The sequence below is a fragment of the Choloepus didactylus genome, chromosome 19 (genome assembly GCF_015220235.1).
Source record: "Choloepus didactylus isolate mChoDid1 chromosome 19, mChoDid1.pri, whole genome shotgun sequence".
NCBI lineage: Eukaryota > Metazoa > Chordata > Mammalia > Pilosa > Megalonychidae > Choloepus > Choloepus didactylus.
Window position 1 is genome coordinate 15639895 of NC_051325.1, and position 17784 is coordinate 15657678.

Sequence of the window (17784 nt, forward strand, 5' to 3'; positions counted from 1 at the left end):
GGGGCATTTCCATGCAAACAACCTAATCCAAACGTTCCAACTTAATTCCCACTAATATGTCTGCCCCACAAGATTGCATCAAAGAATATGGCTTTTTCTGGGAGACATAATACAGTCAAACCAGCACAGACCCCAAATCAGGATTCCACTCGTCAGACTTCAGTGACCTTTACTTTTATCTGCACCTGAGGATCTTTTAATTAGCATCAGGGTGGATGAATGGGTGTTCAAAATAAGTGGACTGGATAGAAATACTGTAGATGCACTTCCATCTCTATACAAATGTAAGAATCTGGTGGGCCCTACACCCTAATCCTTTGGAGCAGCGTTCTTGGCCTAGATTCCCCCCAAGAAGGAGGGATTCTTGCTAGATCCAACTAGAATGGTGGTTCGCAGCCTTAGGTGCACCTCAGAATCGCCTGGAGAGCTCTGAAAAGTCTTGACGCTCAGGCCAGAAAAATTATAGTTGACCTGCCTCAGGGTAGGCCCCAGGGTGTTCCCGGTTCACCCTACTCCCGGGACCCACGAGTTCCAACGCTGCAAACAGCGCAGTAAGCTGAGCCCCCAAAGAGGCCACAAGATGCAGTGGGACCACCATGAAGGCCAAGGTAATAAACCCTCTCTTCAGCAGAATGTACTAGAAGCAGGAAATCCATGAATGGGTGAGAAGAATATAAATAGATTACATGCCAACAGATAATTTGGGGACTCATACCACACATATTCTTTTGAGGTGTGCTTATTTCATATAATAATACAGCCACTATATTTTTCAACCTAAGTGCATATATCTTTACCACATTCTATTTTTGAAACTGACTAGCCAGTTGTCACAACACCTTTATTGAAAGTCCACTTCTTGCCCACTGATGTGAAACACTATCTTTATTATATACCAAACGTCCCATAAATAATCAAGTTCTCGCTCAGCTCTCTCTTCTCGTCTACTAATAGGTTTCCCTCTTGCTCTGCCAGCACCATCTGTTTTCATTACTGTAGTGCTGTTAATACACTTTGATATCTAGGAAGGACAGTACCCTCTGTGGGATTTCTAAAAATTACATTTCTCTCTATAATTCAACTGGATTTATTTTAAGGTATGGTTTAAAGTAGGGATCTAAAATGATTAACTTTCCATAACTGCCAACCAGTTGCCTAATTACCACTTGCTGAGAAATCCTTCTATCTTCCATTAATTTGTAATGCCTATTTTATCACACATTAGAGTCTTAAATAGTAAATACCACACATTCAATTCTGAACTGTCTTCCCTTAATTGGTCTAAGATCCCTGACCTTGGGGAGCTTATTAGAATATCATAATATATAATATATTATTATGACAATAAGAAAAAAAATAAAACCAATAGATAGTTATAATATTTTAGAAGGTAGTAAGTCTTACCAAAAGTAATAAATGGAACTTGTAGCCGGACTTAAATTGAAGGGTCGACGCGGTCAACATACGCAGGCCACAAACCACAACCCTCTCACTCCCAGTCTTAGCCACCGGAATCACCATGCTCCTGACAGATGGCAATTTAAATACTACATTCTTCGACCCTGCCGGAGGGGGTGGAGGTGGGTGGGGGACTACAGAGCAGGGACGGGGTGGGGGAGCAGGGGCAGACTGCAGGACAAAGGAGGCTGGTCAGGGTAGGGAGCCCAGGAGCACAGGGCTGAGGCAGGGGCAGGCTGCAGGATGACAGCAGGCTGGCTTCGTGGGCACATGACCTGTGACGCTGCACAGGGCTGCATGCTCGAAAGGAGCCTGCGCCCTTCATCCTTCAAGACTTAACTCGGATGTTTGTTATCTCCCCACAGACCCCTCTTCTGACAACTTCCTCCAACCAAGGCTCCATGGATTCCACTGAGCTCCCTCAGCACCAGGCAAACAATGTCCTCTTAGAGCCATCCCCATGTTATTTCAATCTCACACGACTAGAAAGCCTCCTGAAAAAAGAGCCCTGCCTTATTTCTCTTTCTAGTACCCATAACTAGCAAGGAATCCAGCACATGAAAGGTAGTCAACAAAAATTTGTGAAAAGGAACCAAAGGAAGGTAACTGACCCACATACAGTTATGGTCAAGTATACTGAAATTAACTTCTCACTCAAAGCCAATAAGAGCACCAATGTGTTTTGGAAGATACACATTCCCAATGCAAATGTGAAGTCACTTGCAGTTGTTATTTATGAACTGCTTGACCTTTGAGACTTTCAGACTGATTGATTAGAGATGCCGAGAAAGACGGAATTCCTTTCCCCCTACCGTCAGGGCTTTCCCTTATTCTGCTGAGCTGAAGTTAAAGCCAAAATGTAAGCAGTTGGTCTCACAAGTTCAGGACAGGTGAACCGGACATGCAGTCGGGTCCACGTGGCCCATTACCCCAGGCCCCACCGCTTCCAGCACCTGATTTCCATCCAGGCGCTCAGAGACCTATACCTGCACAGTACCCAACAGTCTCCAGCGAAGACTTCAAAACCACTCTGGGTTGTGGGTTTCTTCTGAAGAACAAAGACTTAAGGAAAAAACGTTATCAACAAAGAGAGTGAATGAGTGCTGTTGAGGAAGGAGGTCCTATAAATTGCCAACTGCCAGCACAACAGAATCACAGACTTCTCGAGCCGGAAAGGCCCCAGGGAAAGCTGGCCCAATCCTCTCACCTAACAAAAAACTACACTGAATCCCAAATCCAGGGGGTTCTCCCACATGGCTGGCTCCCAGACATCCAACTCCCAGCCCAGCAGACTTCTGACTACTTCTCTTTTCTTTAACTTCTCAAGGGCGTTCAGGAGAGAAGAATAGAGAAAGGAGGAAACAGCTACACCCTTCATTTTGTGTATTTCCCTAGCCTTCAACAAAGATGCAGATGGGTGATCAGATGAACGGTGACTTGGGCTCCAAGGAGGAACCCTTTTGCCCACCATGGGATCCAAGGACAGGTCTGGGGGCATCAGCAGGCACCTGCAATAGAAAAGCCCTTTTCTTTCCAAGCCCATAATGACATTTTCCTCCTATACTGGGCACTTCAGCATCTTACAGAACAAATGATAGACCAAAGCCAGCTGCCAGCTCATCACAGGCCTAGATAGCCACAAGGACACAGCACATAGTGATACTCTATGTGGCTGCCCTGCTCTTTGCTCTTGTCCAGGGGGGCCTCATTTCACCTTGGGCTGTCATATCAGGAACTCTGGGCACTCCTGACACTGGCACCCACAAGCCTTCAAGACCCACAGCAGCAAGCTAAGGCCCAGGACGGCACTATGGCAAATACCAAATATTCTGCATCCCCAGAAAAGGCAATACACATTTTGAATTACTATCCCTACCTAGAATCCTCACCTGATTACTAAAACAGAAAAGTTCTGTCCATTCCCTGTATGCTTCAGAACTGACATTTCATTTCTACAGCCTTAAGACATACAGCACTTCAAACGCTAGGGAAAATGAATCCACAAAAGCCCCAAGCTAGCTTCTGGTTGTGGTCACCATTGTTGCTGTTGTTTTTCAGGCTGGAGGCCACATGCTTCTTATCCTTACCAGTAATTCAGGCATCATAATGTAGAAAATAAAAGCCACGTTCCTGCCAAAACACCATTCCAGCCAGGAACAGGGTCCTACTGTGGTACAAATGCTAAGAAATCTCTTTGGCTCCTCTGTATACCACTCTCAATAGACAAGCGTGGAGGAATGCTATTTAGCATTAAAGAAGGAACACAAGAAACACCCACCGACAGGAACTTCATTTCTAGGTATTGGGACTAGTCTCCAGAGCTTGGAGGAGCTGCTGCCTTTTCCAGGACTGGTGGGAAAACCCAGCTGGCCATGCCTTTGCTTCCATTGGAAGGTTCCCATCATTGGAGGACTCCCACATACCTCCCCCCCTGCTGGCCTGTGATTTAGGACTCTTGTTCAGGTTTCCATTTTCTCAGGTGAAACGTGACATGCTTCAGCGTAACTTCTGATACAGCCTATATTATCTTAATTTTTTTTTTTTTTAAATCCCATATTTCCCAAGTTTTGGTAAAGTCAGCTAGGCTCTGATTGATTCCCTTCCATCGCCTTCCCTTGATTTGCTTAATATCGCTCATGAGTATTGTGCTGGTTTGACTGTATTATGTCTCCCAGAAAAAGCCATATTCTTTGATGCAATCTTGTGGGGCAGACATACTAGTGGGGATTAAGTTGGAACGTTTGGATTAGGTTGTTTGCATGGAAATGTGCCCCACCAACTGTAGGTGATAACTCTGATGAGATAATTTCCATGGAGGTGTGGTCCCACCCATTCAGGGTGGGCCTTGATCAGTGGAGGCATATAAATGAGCTGACTTATATTATGTAACTTTCTTGGGGTAAAGTAGGAACATGTTGGAAGTTAAGCAGTTATCTTAGGTTAGTTGTCTTTTTCTTACCCCCTTGTTATGGTCTCTTTGAAATGTTCTTTTATTGTATGTTTGTTTTCTTTTTAACTTTTTTTTTTTCATACAGTTGATTTAAAAAAGAAGGGAAAGTTAAAAAAAAAAAAAAGAAAAGAAAAGAAAAACAAGGGAAAAAAAAAAGATGTAGTGCCCCCTTGAGGAGCCTGTGGAGAATGCAGGGGTATTCGCCTACCCCACCTCCATGGTTGCTAACATTACCACAGACATAGGGGACTGGTGGTTTGATCGGTTGAGCCCTCTACCATAAGTTTTACCCTTGGGAAGACGGTTGCTGCAAAGGAGAGGCTAGGCCTCCCTATATTTGTGCCTAAGAGTCTCCTCCTGAATGCCTCTTTGTTGCTCAGATGTGGCCCTCTCTCTCTGGCTAAGCCAACTTGAAAGGTGAAATCACTGCCCTCCCCCCTACGTGGGATCAGACACCCAGGGAAGTGAATCTCCCTGGCAACGTGGAATATGACTCCCGGGGAGGAATGTAGACACGGCATCGTGGGACGGAGAACATCTTCTTGACCAAAAGGGGGATGTAAAAGGAAATGAAATAAGCTTCAGTGGCAGAGAGATTCCAAAACGAGCCGAGAGATCACTCTGGTGGGCACTCTTATGCACACGTTAGACAACCCTTTTTAGGTTCTAAAGAATTGGGGTAGCTGGTGGTGGATACCTGAAACTATCAAACTACAACCCAGAACCCATGAATCTCGAAGACAGTTGTATAAAAATGTAGCTTATGAGGGGTGACAATGGGATTGGGAAAGCCATAAGGACCAAACACCACTTTGTCTAGTTTATGGATGGATGTGTAGAAAAGTAGGGGAAGGAAACAAACAAAGGTACCCAGTGTTCTTTTTTACTTCAATTGCTCTTTTTCACTCTAATTATTATTCTTGTTATTTTTGTGTGTGTGCTAATGAAGGTGTCAGGGATTGATTTAGGTGATGAATGTACAACTATGTAATGGTACTGTAAACAATCGAAAGTACAATTTGTTTTGTATGACTGCGTGGTATGTGAATATATCTCAATAAAATGATGATAAAAAAATAAAGAATAGAGAGAATTTTAAAAAAAAAAAGAATACATGATTAAAAATTTTATAAAATAAGCATATATATTTAAAGTAAATAACTATATAGGATTAAGAGATATAAGGATTAAAATCCATAAGAAAAGAATATGACAATGTATAAAAATAAATAAATCAATAAATAAATGAGCTGACAAACAGAAGGAACTTAGTGCAGCTGTGAGTGACATTTTGAAGAGGAGCTACAGCCAAGAGGGACACTTTGAAGAAAGCACAGGAGCTGCAGATGAGAGATAGTTTGAAGACAGCCGTTGAAAGCAGACTCTTGCTCTGGAGAAGCTGAAAGAGGACAAAGATCCCAAGTGCAACTAAGAGTGACACTTTTGAGGAACTGCAGCCTAGAGAGGAACATCCTGGGAGAAATCCATTTTGGAACCAGAACTTTGGAGCAGATGCCAGCCACGTGCCTTCCCAGCTAACAGATGTCTTCCAGACACCATTGGCCATCCTCCAGTGAAGGTACACGATTGCTGATGTGTTACCTTGGACACTTTATGGCCTTAAGACTAACTGTGTAACCAAATAAACCTCTTTTATAAAAGCCAATCCATCTCTGGTTTTTGCATTCTGGCTAGCAAACTACAACAAGTATGGAACCGATTTATCCCAAATCTATCCCAGGTATTTAAATGAATTGCTGAATGCACGTCTCATCTCACCTGTTGCCAAAACCAAGTACAGGATCTGAGACGGGAAATGACTCTACAAGGCTGCTAGCAATTCTTTCAGGCCTATTATTCTTAACCTTTGATGATTTCTCTTCCTGTTTCATTTTATTAAATTCTACTGAGAAAGACATGAAAGATGCTTCCAAGAAAAGCTGGCTAAGCCTACCTGGTATTTTATTCACCTCTGGTTGGTAGGTCTGTTTTCCATGTTTTATATCTGACTTATTTTCCCAAAATATCTCTCCCTTGAGAAAAAGCTACACACTTTTGAGGGCAATTTTATCATTATTGGTAATTCTCACTCAGTGAAACATTAACGTTGAACAAGTCCCAGTAAAACACCCAATTTAACCATGTTTTGAATGAGATGACAACTTTACTGACTGAAAGATTCTAGAGCCAATTTAACATTTGCCAAAGCTGGCTTATTCTCTGTACTTTTGGTATGTTTGAAATATTTCTAATTTTAAAAATAATACTAAAATCTCATTGCCTAGAAAGATCTACAGCCACAGAAGAAAACATAAACAAGGATGACTTCTGCATCATCACAGCAAAAAATTCCCAATAAGCCCATCAAAAAAAAAGAATGGCTAAACAAAATGCTATATCTTCACATGACAGAATTCGATCTCGTAGTTCAAAGGAATGAACTAGCTGGATATGTACCAATATAAACCACACAGCTGGGTGGGGGCAAAACAGGTTTCTGAATAGTGTATGCAGCACGGGGCCGCTACAGACTCAACTGTGTCCCCAAAACAGAAATGTTCACACCCTAACCCCCAGTCCCTTGGATGTGAGCCTATTTGGAAATTGGACCTTTGAAGGTGTTATTGCTTGAGGAGGCCATACTGGGTTAGGGTGGTTCCTAATCCAATATGACTGGTGTCCTTAGGAGGAGAGGAGATGTGGACACAGTCAGAAGGAGACAGATGGGGAGAGAGAAGACAGCCACGTGATGGAGGCAGAGAACGCTGGGGACTGCCAGCAAGCTGCCACCAGGACCCCACAACTTCAGGCAAGTGCTTCCCCATCTGCCAACACCTTCATTTCAGACTTCTACGCTCCAGAACTGGGAGACAATAAACTTTCGTGGATTTAAGCCACCCAGTTTTTGTGGTGCCTCGTTACAGCAGCCCTAGGGTTAAACTAACACAGGCACCGCTTAGGTAAAGAGTGTGCACATGTGTGCACCACACACCCACACACCCACACACGTGACCTTAGCCTAAGGAAACAAGAGACAACCCAAATTGAGGGACAGTCTTCAAAATAATTAGCCTGGACTCTTCAAAAGAGTTAAGGCCATGAAAATCAAGGAAAGACTGAGGAACTGATGAAAGAGACTAAAGAGGTATGACAATTAAATGCAACAAAAATCCTGAACTGGATCTTCTGCTATAAACTGGATCCTTTCACTTTATTAGGATAGCCAGTGAAACCTGAATGCATCTGAGGAATGGATGGCAGTAAACGTTAATGGTAATTTTCTGATTTTGATTGTTGGCAGGAAATACACACCAATGTACCCAGGGTGACAGGCCACCAGGTCAGCAACTTACTCTCAGAAGTTTCAGGTAAAAAAAAGTCCTTGGTTCTGTTTTCCCAACTTGTCTGCAAGTAAAAACATATGCCATATACTCATCCAGAGATGGTGCATATTTTTAGTATATATAATATGGGTAAACACATTTTAATCAAGCCTGGAACTTACCAACGGTGTTACCTTTGGGAACGAGAGACTGTAGTCAAAACCATCTTTAGTGTATCTTAAACTTCTAATTTTTTTAAAGGATACTGATTTTATGTTTATATATGTAACAAAAATTAGTATAAAAATGCTATTTTATGGCCTCAGGAGAAAAATAAAAGACAGGAAAAAAACTTTCTATAAAAATACCTTTCTACCTAGGAATCCTGTAAAAGCTTACAATTAAAAAATAACATTTCTAAATTGATACCCTCCAGTTAACATATGGCTTGCCTTAAAAAAATAAGTAAATAAATAGACTCTTCCCAGGAGAAAAGGAAGGGGGCAAAGGGACAGCCTGAAACTTAGGGGGAAAAGAAATCCACAGAGCATAAGCAGATCTAGTCTGGCTCTTTAAAGTGAAATGTGATAAAAATTGTACCTATCCCCTGAAGGTTCCATGACCCAGCTGTAACGCCGACAGTTCATAATAGCCTTTGCCCTCCCCGGCAGTGCATCAGTGCAGCCACTCCTGAACAGAGCCGCTGCTCGGGGACGTCACGTGGGCATCGTGTGCCTGACTTAGCAGGAGGAGTGGGAAATGGAAACCAGGTGCAAACTCAGATCTTCCATTACTCAGAAATTGAGGCTTCTGGGCTTCACTTTCATGATTAAAAATAGAAAAAGAAGTTGACCTCACATTTAATGGAAAGTAGTCAAAGGAATACATTTTATGTGAAGAATCGTGATAAAAATTGCTATTCTTTTGGCTTTAATATTGACAAAAATAATGAAGAGGGTGGAGCGAGTTGGGGCTCAAGTGGCTACCGTGAGACTCCTGACCAGCTGCCGGCAGGGACGCATGAGCGCCCGCAACCCCCACCAGCCCCAGATCCCCGCTCCGGCCTCTGGAGCTGCTGCCCGTCTTCTGCCAGTCATTCCCATCATTCCTAGACCAATGCGGGCCAGGAAACAAACTTTTTCCAAAAACAAATCTTTTTTCTTCCTCTGACAAACTCCTAACACTTAGATTTAGAAAGTTTCCTGGCATTATCAACTAAAATGATAAATATACAGAAATCAAATAAAATAGAACTGTTTCTTCTGGGGATTTTTAGAATTTCTTTTATAATTAAAGTTCTTTGCATTCTGGAGAAAGTCAGGCTGCTCTGAAACATCTGGTTTCACTCTGACCCAACAAAGGGGACCTGAGACCCTGGCACTCTCCCCCCACCCGCCCCATTCGATCTGTGCAGAGGCCCTGGCTCTGTGTCGGGAACGAGCCCACAGGTCACTCAGAGCCTAGAGGTGAGTGCCCTATCCCTCCATGTTGAGATGCTAGGCATCTGCTCTCATCCCAGAGGCTCATGCCATGGAATCCCTCCATCGTTCTGGGGCTGGAGGCAGGAAAGAGGTCTTTGTTAGAGTGACCTGTGGGAGGGGAGATTGTACAGGATGTCCTCATGCTCAAACCACAGTATAAAAGGATCTAAACATGGACCATTTATAGAAAAGCCCTATTGTGGGAGGCGGACCAGAGACATTAAGAGCCTTCAAAACGCATCCTGAATTTCTCCATTTCTCCCACCCACCTTTCGCAGGTCTCCTAAATATTCTCCCTGCCACCCCTTCCCTGCTGCACAGCCCCCTTCACAGCTGCACTACAACCCAGTCTCCATTCATCTCTCCAAACACACATCAGAGGCACTCAATGGTCCAAGAAACTCTCCAGCTCACTTACAATAAAATCCAAATCCCTTACCCAGGCCCAGGAGGCCTCACCCAATCTGACCCCAGATCAGAGTCCTGCCCTCGTATCCAACCCCTCTCCCTGTCACTCCCTAAGCCCCCACACTTGCCTTCCTTCTACTGGTCACCTCAGCGCGCTGCTCTTGCTGACCCCTCTGCCTAGCACATTCATCCTCCGGCCTTCACATGGCTGGCTCCTTCTCAGCACGTGTCCATCCTCGGACACACCTTCCCAGCAATCAGCCCCCACCCCAACAGAATTCTCTAGCACCTTGGCCTGTTCTGATTTCTTTATATTATCAAAATTTTAAATTATATTTGTTTTTGTCTACTTCCCCAATAGAATGTAAGCTCAATGAGGGCACAAATTTGATTCAATGCTGTACATACAGGCAGGAGTAGCACAGCACAGGCACACTGTATCTTTTGGATGGATGGGTATGTAGGTGAGTGCATGGGTGGATAGATGGATGGCCAGACAGACAGAGATGGACAGGTAGATGGGTGGACAGACCCACAGGTGAATGGACAGGTGGAATAAATGAACAAGCAAACAAACAAATGAACACAGGCTTTTATTCAAGTGCACAAACCACTAAGAAGTCAGTGCCACACCATGCAATGGGGATTCAGAGGCAGGAAGAACTCGCCTAGATGGGCACCGAGGTAAGCCTGATGAATGAAGAGCTACCTGTAACGGATGCTTAAAAGATGGGGAAGAGACATCAGCAGGTAGAGGCAGGGAAGGAGTTCATTTCAGGTGGCTGAACAGAAACCAAAGGAGAAAAAAACATGAGGCTTATTCAAGAAACAGTAAATGATGTGCAAAACTAGTCTGACAACTCAATGCAAAAAGCTTTCTACCATGAATTTAACAAGTAATACACCATAAAATATGAACCCTTTACAATTTCTTATAATATAAATGATTAGCAAACTGCCTGTCGAAGCCTAAACATTCATGTACTTCATTAAATTACAATTCTCCAAGCAGAGGCTTAGGAGTTGATCATCCTGGGTTTTTGTTCTTGTCCCATCAATACACTGACAGATGAGTAGGGCATTCTATTTCCGGTACCCCTAAAACCAAAAGACAACTTCCTGTCTATAAACTGTTTTCAACAAAAGATTTGAGGAGGCTACCCCCATGGCATTCTTTCTTGCTTAGCCAGGGAGCAACTGTTGTGTTGGGTTCCTCTCTCTCAAGAAACAAGTTATTCCACAAGCACATGCTTTACTGTAACTCAGTGAGCAGCCGATCATCAGTCACTGCTCTATTGAGCTGTTGCTCTTTGAGCTTTTCCCTGATGCATCTGTAATTGCGTAGCAAACACATCGTGCTCTGGGAACGTCTTCATTACTGCTGAGGGGCGGGAGAGTTGGGGGCCCAAAGGGTCAATGATGAATGAGTCCAGCCTCCTCTGTGACCTCAATACTCAAGCCCAGCCATCTTGCTTCCTGGCAGCCACAGTAAAACAGGTGGTAAAGTATTTTCAGACATGTCAGCTGGGGGAAGAGGGAAGGGGAAGGGAGGAGTCCAGAAAAGCAAGGCCGGGACCGGATGATAATGGCAACCTCTGTGTTCCTCCAGCCCAGTGGCTCTCAAGTGTCAAGGTGCTCAAGAAGCACCTGGAGACCTGGTAAAACAGAAGTCTGGCACCTTTCTGACCTGCAAGCAACTCCTGGTTCAGAAAACCTGGGTGGGCTCAGGACTCTGCATTTCAACACGCCCGCTCGGTGGCCGTGATGCCGGTGGCCCGCAGACTGCCCTTTGACACACACTCCTCCTGGGTTACTTTGGTGAGGCAGGAGAGCTAATCTCTGCACACAAGAGCCCCCACCCCAACAGCATCTGCACTTCTTTGGGGCCTTCAGAGAATATTTGATGAAACCCCTGGACCATCTCTCTCAGCAAAAGGCATACACAGACACAAAAAACCTGGGGGACAGTTCCTGTACCCCCTAAAAGTCCACTCTGACCCCAAGTCTAAGGGATCCCCATTCACAGCCCACACACCCAACCTTATTTTCGGTTAGAGACCAGCCAGATAAAAGAAGATAAGAAACATGGGGTCAGGCATTAAAGACTGCAGTATACTGCACCAGGCTGGCAAACACCTCTGTGCAGTTAAGCATTTTATCTACTGGGAAGTCCTTTAAAAAAATTACAGGAAGAGCTATAATTTTTATTTCTATCACTTTCAGATCATTCTTTTCTCTCTATTAGTAATACAAAGGTTTTGAAAAAAACTTTCTACAAAATACCACTGGCTGAACAATTGCCTGGGACTATGAAGCTCCTATGAATTAGCTAAGAAGCTAAGAATTCCCCATTAAAATCTTAAGTGTATATAATTAAATTACTGCTGTGCCCAATATATGAATCCATGGAAGGATAAACTTTACCTCCTCCCTTGGAATTAAAAAGGATGCTGTTAAATCCCTGGCGAATCAAGTTAGTAAGGTAAGAATTTGGGTTTTTTACTTTTTTTTTTTTTTAACACATCCACAAATGAGATTAAAAGATAAAAATAACTAAGAATCCTGCCCAAAACACATGTACAGGCACAAACAAAACCCTTAAATGCACTAGCCCAATAGTTTCCTGAGAGAAGAGTTTAACAGCAAAACAGATGCTTTATTCTGCTTGGAGATTACAAATGTTTTCTGTGCCAAAGGTAGAAGAAAAGAAGGCCAGAGGTTTTAATTTATCAGCTTTTCTTACAGCAAGGATCAAATGCTTCCCCAATTTTTGCAATTTTGGCAACACATGCTATGAACTCAAGAAGGTAAAATGAAGGATAATAAATTAAAAAAAAAAAACAAAGGAAAAAATAAATAAAGGGATCCCTGGGCAGAAGGGCCTTTTTTCCTTTGCCTGCAGTATACTAACTTAGGACAACCATCTAAATGGAAACAAATTAAAATGCTTAATGAAAAGGCCATCCCTTGCTCTCTGAAGAAGCCAGCTTGCTAGGAAGCATCGACCAGGCTCCAGGCCCTTCTTTCCAGCCAGGTGTCCGTGCGTCGGGCTGGGCACCCCCCCAGGGGAGTACCTGACAAGGGGCTCAGTATGGGCTCCTGCTGCTGGGAGCAGGGGTCAGAGCTGAGGGTGGTCAGAGCCCACCCACCCTCCATCCCCACTCCGCTCCCCAGAGGGCTGTGCTGATTTCCTAACTATTAAGAGAGCGGAAGTTTGGACTGAAAGAACAGAAGGGAAGGTGCCAGCCTGGTCCTGCCAGGAAGCTTCCGTGAAGAGGGCGGGGCCCCAGAAGTCAGTATCACTAGCACGCCCACCATGACAAACACTGAACAACGGCAACAACACACTTCATGATGCAGCTATTTCTCAGTTACCACTTTTGTTGTCTAAACACTTCAGTATAAACAAATCAGGACTCTCACTCAACGTCTGTTCAGTAAATAAGGAGACAGAATGAACTGGAATAAATGATATGATCTGGGTACCACTCTAGCAACCAGGTTTGGAAACACACCTTTGTGGCAAGTCAACAATTTCAGCCTGATTATAGGTCAAGTAAAACATGAAGCTGAAGCCAACCAAATAGTAACACCAGAACCTAGGAAAGAACTAAAATGGGAATGTATACATTTAAGTAAGTGTTCTTTTAAGAAGAAATGCAAACACACTGGCATCAACGTAATCCCTCCTTATTTCCAGAATACTCCTCAGGAGATATGTCCATCAAAACACAATGTGCAGTTATTGCAAGATACTCTCAGGAGAGCTGCAGAGGGGCTGCATGGTAGAAACAAGATGCCCTGGTCCTAGCCTGGCTTCCATTCCACCTGCTAGATTTCACAGCATGTATTACTGGAAAGTGTCCCCTGCCACTGAAAGTGCAAATGAATGAAATTGAATGGGGAGTGCTTTCTCCCCATCCCCCTCTCTACCCTACATATTTCTTCCTACAGAAGCTACAAATGTTGTCATCTAGACAGTCCAAGGTTTCCAGGAACAGGGAAGGATGCTTGCTGATATGACAAGTGTGCAGAGAAAATTACAGGTGAAGTGACGGCGATATTCAGAGAAGGATAAAATTCAAAACTCCAGTACCGTTTTTCAAGGGTCAACTCATTCCCGGAACCTGCCAATAAATCCTCAAATTAATTCAAAATGTGTACTGGTTCTTTTTTTTTTTTTTTTTTTTTTTTCAGCTCCTTCTCACATTTCAATTTAATGAGGTTTTCAATCACACTTAATAAATGAGAATATAAATAATTGATGGCAACATTATGAACTAGGGGGTCCTGGGCCTCAGAGAAGAGCCCCTCAATTACAAAATGCCCCCCTCACCAGGGAAACCACCATGTGCTCCCACATTCATGCAACCCCAAGCACATGAGATCTAGGAGAACAAATTATCCTAAGGAAAGGACACATAAGATAAAAACAAGAGCAAGAATAAGTTTCTACCATCAGGAATGCCTGACTGGGATGTTAAACCCTCCCAATATCTAGGCTCCCAGGGAAGAATTCACACACTAGCAATCTTTTCTAGGTAATGATCAGGATGTTCCTACCAGAATTGTGTTCTTCCATAAAATGCAACAGGGAAAACAGCTTCTGTTTTGTGGTTCTGCTATTGCTTTGCTCCTGTGATGTGTTCCCTTCAGAAATATGTCCTTCAGAGCAAGAACTTAAAACTCTTGTCCACCATCTTCTTACTGGACACACACAGCAGCTTACAAATGCACTGGGTAGGCTGCAGAAGTGGCCGTGGGGAAACAAGCAGAGGCTGCTGTGTCCAGTTCTGAAAACAAAGATTAAAGCAGGCAAACCACTGACCACCCTCACCAGCCCAGTCTTCACCAGCTGTAGCTGCATCCCCCATAAATAGAGCTCTGGGGCTCTTAAAAATGAGAATCTACCCCTATTTGAAGTACAAATTAGAAAAACAACAATTGAGAGGACAGTCTACTCTCCACATCCTTAAAGATCAGCTAAACCCTCCAGCCCCTGGGGAGGCCTGCCCTGCTCAGCACACCAGCAGAGATGTGGGCTCCCTGCCCCAGGGGGCTGCATGCCCCCAGCAGCCTCCTGGTAACATGACAGTGGGCAAGATGCATGGCACTTAGGTTTAGGAATGGGGTGCACAGACAAGAAGCAAGGAAATGCGTAGGTAACAACAGAGGTTGTAAGTGCTGTGAAAGAAGTCATCAGAGCAACATGACAGAACTGGGGGGCTTACATGGGATTAAGGGGACCTGAGAATCTCCTCCTCTAATGAGGAGACACTGCAACTGAGATAAGAGCCCAGAGATAGGGAAGAGTTCAGCCTATTCTCGGAACAGAGAGGAGGCAAGAGTAGGTAAAGCAAGGGGACCGAGAGAGAGATGGCCAAAGGGCAGGCAGAGAGCCCCAGAAGCCTGGTCATCCAGGCCCTCAGATGGAGGGGAAGAAATTTAGATTTCAATCTAAATGCATCTGGGAAGCATGGAAGGGTTTTAAGGAGGAGTATGAAAAGTTAGCCTTGGGACCTTGTGATAGTTCCTAAATTGTCCTACACTGATATTTACCTCTTTCACTGTTACTAGCCTTTCCGGTTTAGGATGCCCTCACCCTCTCCCAAGGGGAGGGGCTGGGTCACACTCAGTTCTTTCTCTTCCCAGCACACTGAAGTAGACTAAATAGACGTGTGATGCATATACACATGCACATATACACTCACAAACACGCATAAATACACACACAGTTCATCTCTTCAGATGGTTTGAAGAACCTATACTTTAAAACAATTTGCCAAAAGAACAATTTTTCTGTAATGTAAGTGGTTTTCACCATTAGCTAGATTACAATGGGAAAATAAACACTTAAGAGTTAAAAGCCCAGTTGACAGTGATGCGTGTTTATCTGTCGGCTAAAAGAGTCAGCTTCTGGACTTCCTACCACTGCAAAAAGCAAACAAGTTAGCTAAGTGCTCCAAGAGTAACCCCCTTCTTAGTGAGAGCAGGAAGGCAGAGCCAGCCCATCACACAGCCCCATGCCATGGAACACTGGCCACTTCTGTGCCTACCTCTCGCCACCTACTGGAGAGCTGGGGGAACAACAGAGATACGGGCAATTTTCTTAGGTCTGAGACTTCTGGCTGTGAGTTAATTGGTTACGAATAACTGAAATTAACACAGGACAATTCATGCTTTTGAAGGGAAAGCTCCTTTTAAAAAAACAAAGGACTTTTTAAAATCCTAGTACGTTAACGTGACTCTTCAGAGGTTAAAAAAAAAGTGCTGTTTTATTTTTAAATAAAAAAGGAGGGTTGGATTCCTAAAGATATAATGTATTCTCTACTTCTTCCAGAAGAATATTTAGAAGGAAAAAAATAACTTGACCAAAAACTTTTTTCTCCAAATAGAGTTAAAGCAGAATAATAAATCAAGATTAGAAAATAACTGTCAAATAAATCCAGAAGGAGTAGCCAGAGGCAAGAGAAAAACCAGAAGAGAAGGGTATCATGGAAAAGCAGGTCCAAGGCAGTGTTCGGGAGGGAGGGGGCAGCAGTGGCAAGGGCTGCTGAGTGGGCAAGGGCCTGGAAAGTGGCCAGGAAATTAAGTAACATGGAGGTGGCTGGGAACCCGATGAGAACAGATTGGAGGACACTGAGGAGTGAACAAGAAGGGAGGAAAGAGGGGCACTTTTGAAATGGAGACACGTGAGCATGTTTAAAAGCCAGCAGAATTAATGTTGTATGTATGTTTCCACAAGTTAAAGAAAGAGAGCAACTAAAAAGACAGTGACAATTAAATGCAATCCATGACACTGAACTGGATCTAATAATGGAGGAGAAAAGGCCTGAAAGGACATTACTGGGACATACGAAAAAAGGAGAAAACAGACTATCAGCTTTCTATCAATGATAAAGTTCTTGAATTTGATAACTCTACTTAAGGTGGTTACATAAGTGATTATCTTTGTTCTTAGGAAATGTATATGGAAGTATTATGTGTTCAAGGAACATGATATATGAAACCTACTCTCAAATGTTTAGAAAGCATTCAGATGAATGGAGGGATGGATGGATGGATGGACAGATAAAATGATACAGCCAATGTAGCAGATGTTAAAATTGGTTGGTCAGGGTATTGAGGAAGGGGTATGCTGGAGTTCTCTGTATAGGTTTTATATTATTTTTGCAACTGTCCTGTACGTTTGAAATTACCTCAAAATAAAAAGTTCAAGGAAAAAGAAAGCCAATGGGAATAAGATCGATAAGTGAGAGAGACACACTGATTTGCCAAGAGCACCACAGGCTTAGCGTGAGAAGATGAAATGTGGAAAGGGGGGCCTCCAAAGCCCAGGTCAGTCTGGCTTCATGGGTGTGTGCCCAGGCAGCCATATGAGGCCACAAGCTAAGAAAGTCCCAGGCTCGTTGTGACGCTCTGCTGTCGCCATCGTGTACTTCCCATGACTCTGGAACAAGGAACCCCTAGTTTTCATTCCACACTGGGGCTCAGCACTGGGAAGGGCAGCTCTGCTACGGTGCAGGAGGCAGGGGCTGAATGGCAGCCCACAGACGCCTCTCTGGTAGTGGGAAGTAGGGTCAATGCCATCCGATGGTCGCTATTCTCCAAGCAGCAGAAAGAGAGTGAGCAGGAGAGGGGACAGAGGTTAAAACGTCACGTGGGGTGGAGAAATCTGGTAGATACCACCTTCCCCAGGTGGCCAAGGTTAACATCACCAGTAAAGAGGCAAATCGATACCAAGTACCTGGGGAGGTATAACACAAAGCACTGAGAAGGGCACACCACCACTTCTCTGCTGTTCCTTCCAAAACACACAACCTCAATGTAATCGCAGAAAACCCAAAGCGAGGAGCCTGCTGCAAGATAACTGACCAATATTCCTGAAAACTGTCATGGTCATGAAAGACAAGGACTGTCACAAATTGATGAAGACTAAGGAGAAATGAAAACTAAATGCAATATGGGTTCCTAGGTTGGATCCTGGAACAGAAGAAGAGCAATAAAGAAAAACACTAATGAAATTCAAATAAGGTTTGTAGTTTAATGACCAGTAATGAATTCATCTCAATGTTTGCATTATTGTACCATGATTACATAAAATATTAAAATTAGGGAAAAGTGGGTAAAGAGCATAGGGGAACTCAGACTATGTTTTCAACTT

General features: G+C 43.7%; 1 protein-coding gene across 2 annotated transcripts in view; it reads right to left on the reverse strand.

Moving 5' to 3' along the window:
- Window positions 1-17784, reverse strand: part of DTD1 (D-aminoacyl-tRNA deacylase 1) — a 214483-nt gene that overhangs the window by 153557 nt on the left and 43142 nt on the right. The gene's annotated exons all lie outside the window — the stretch shown is intronic.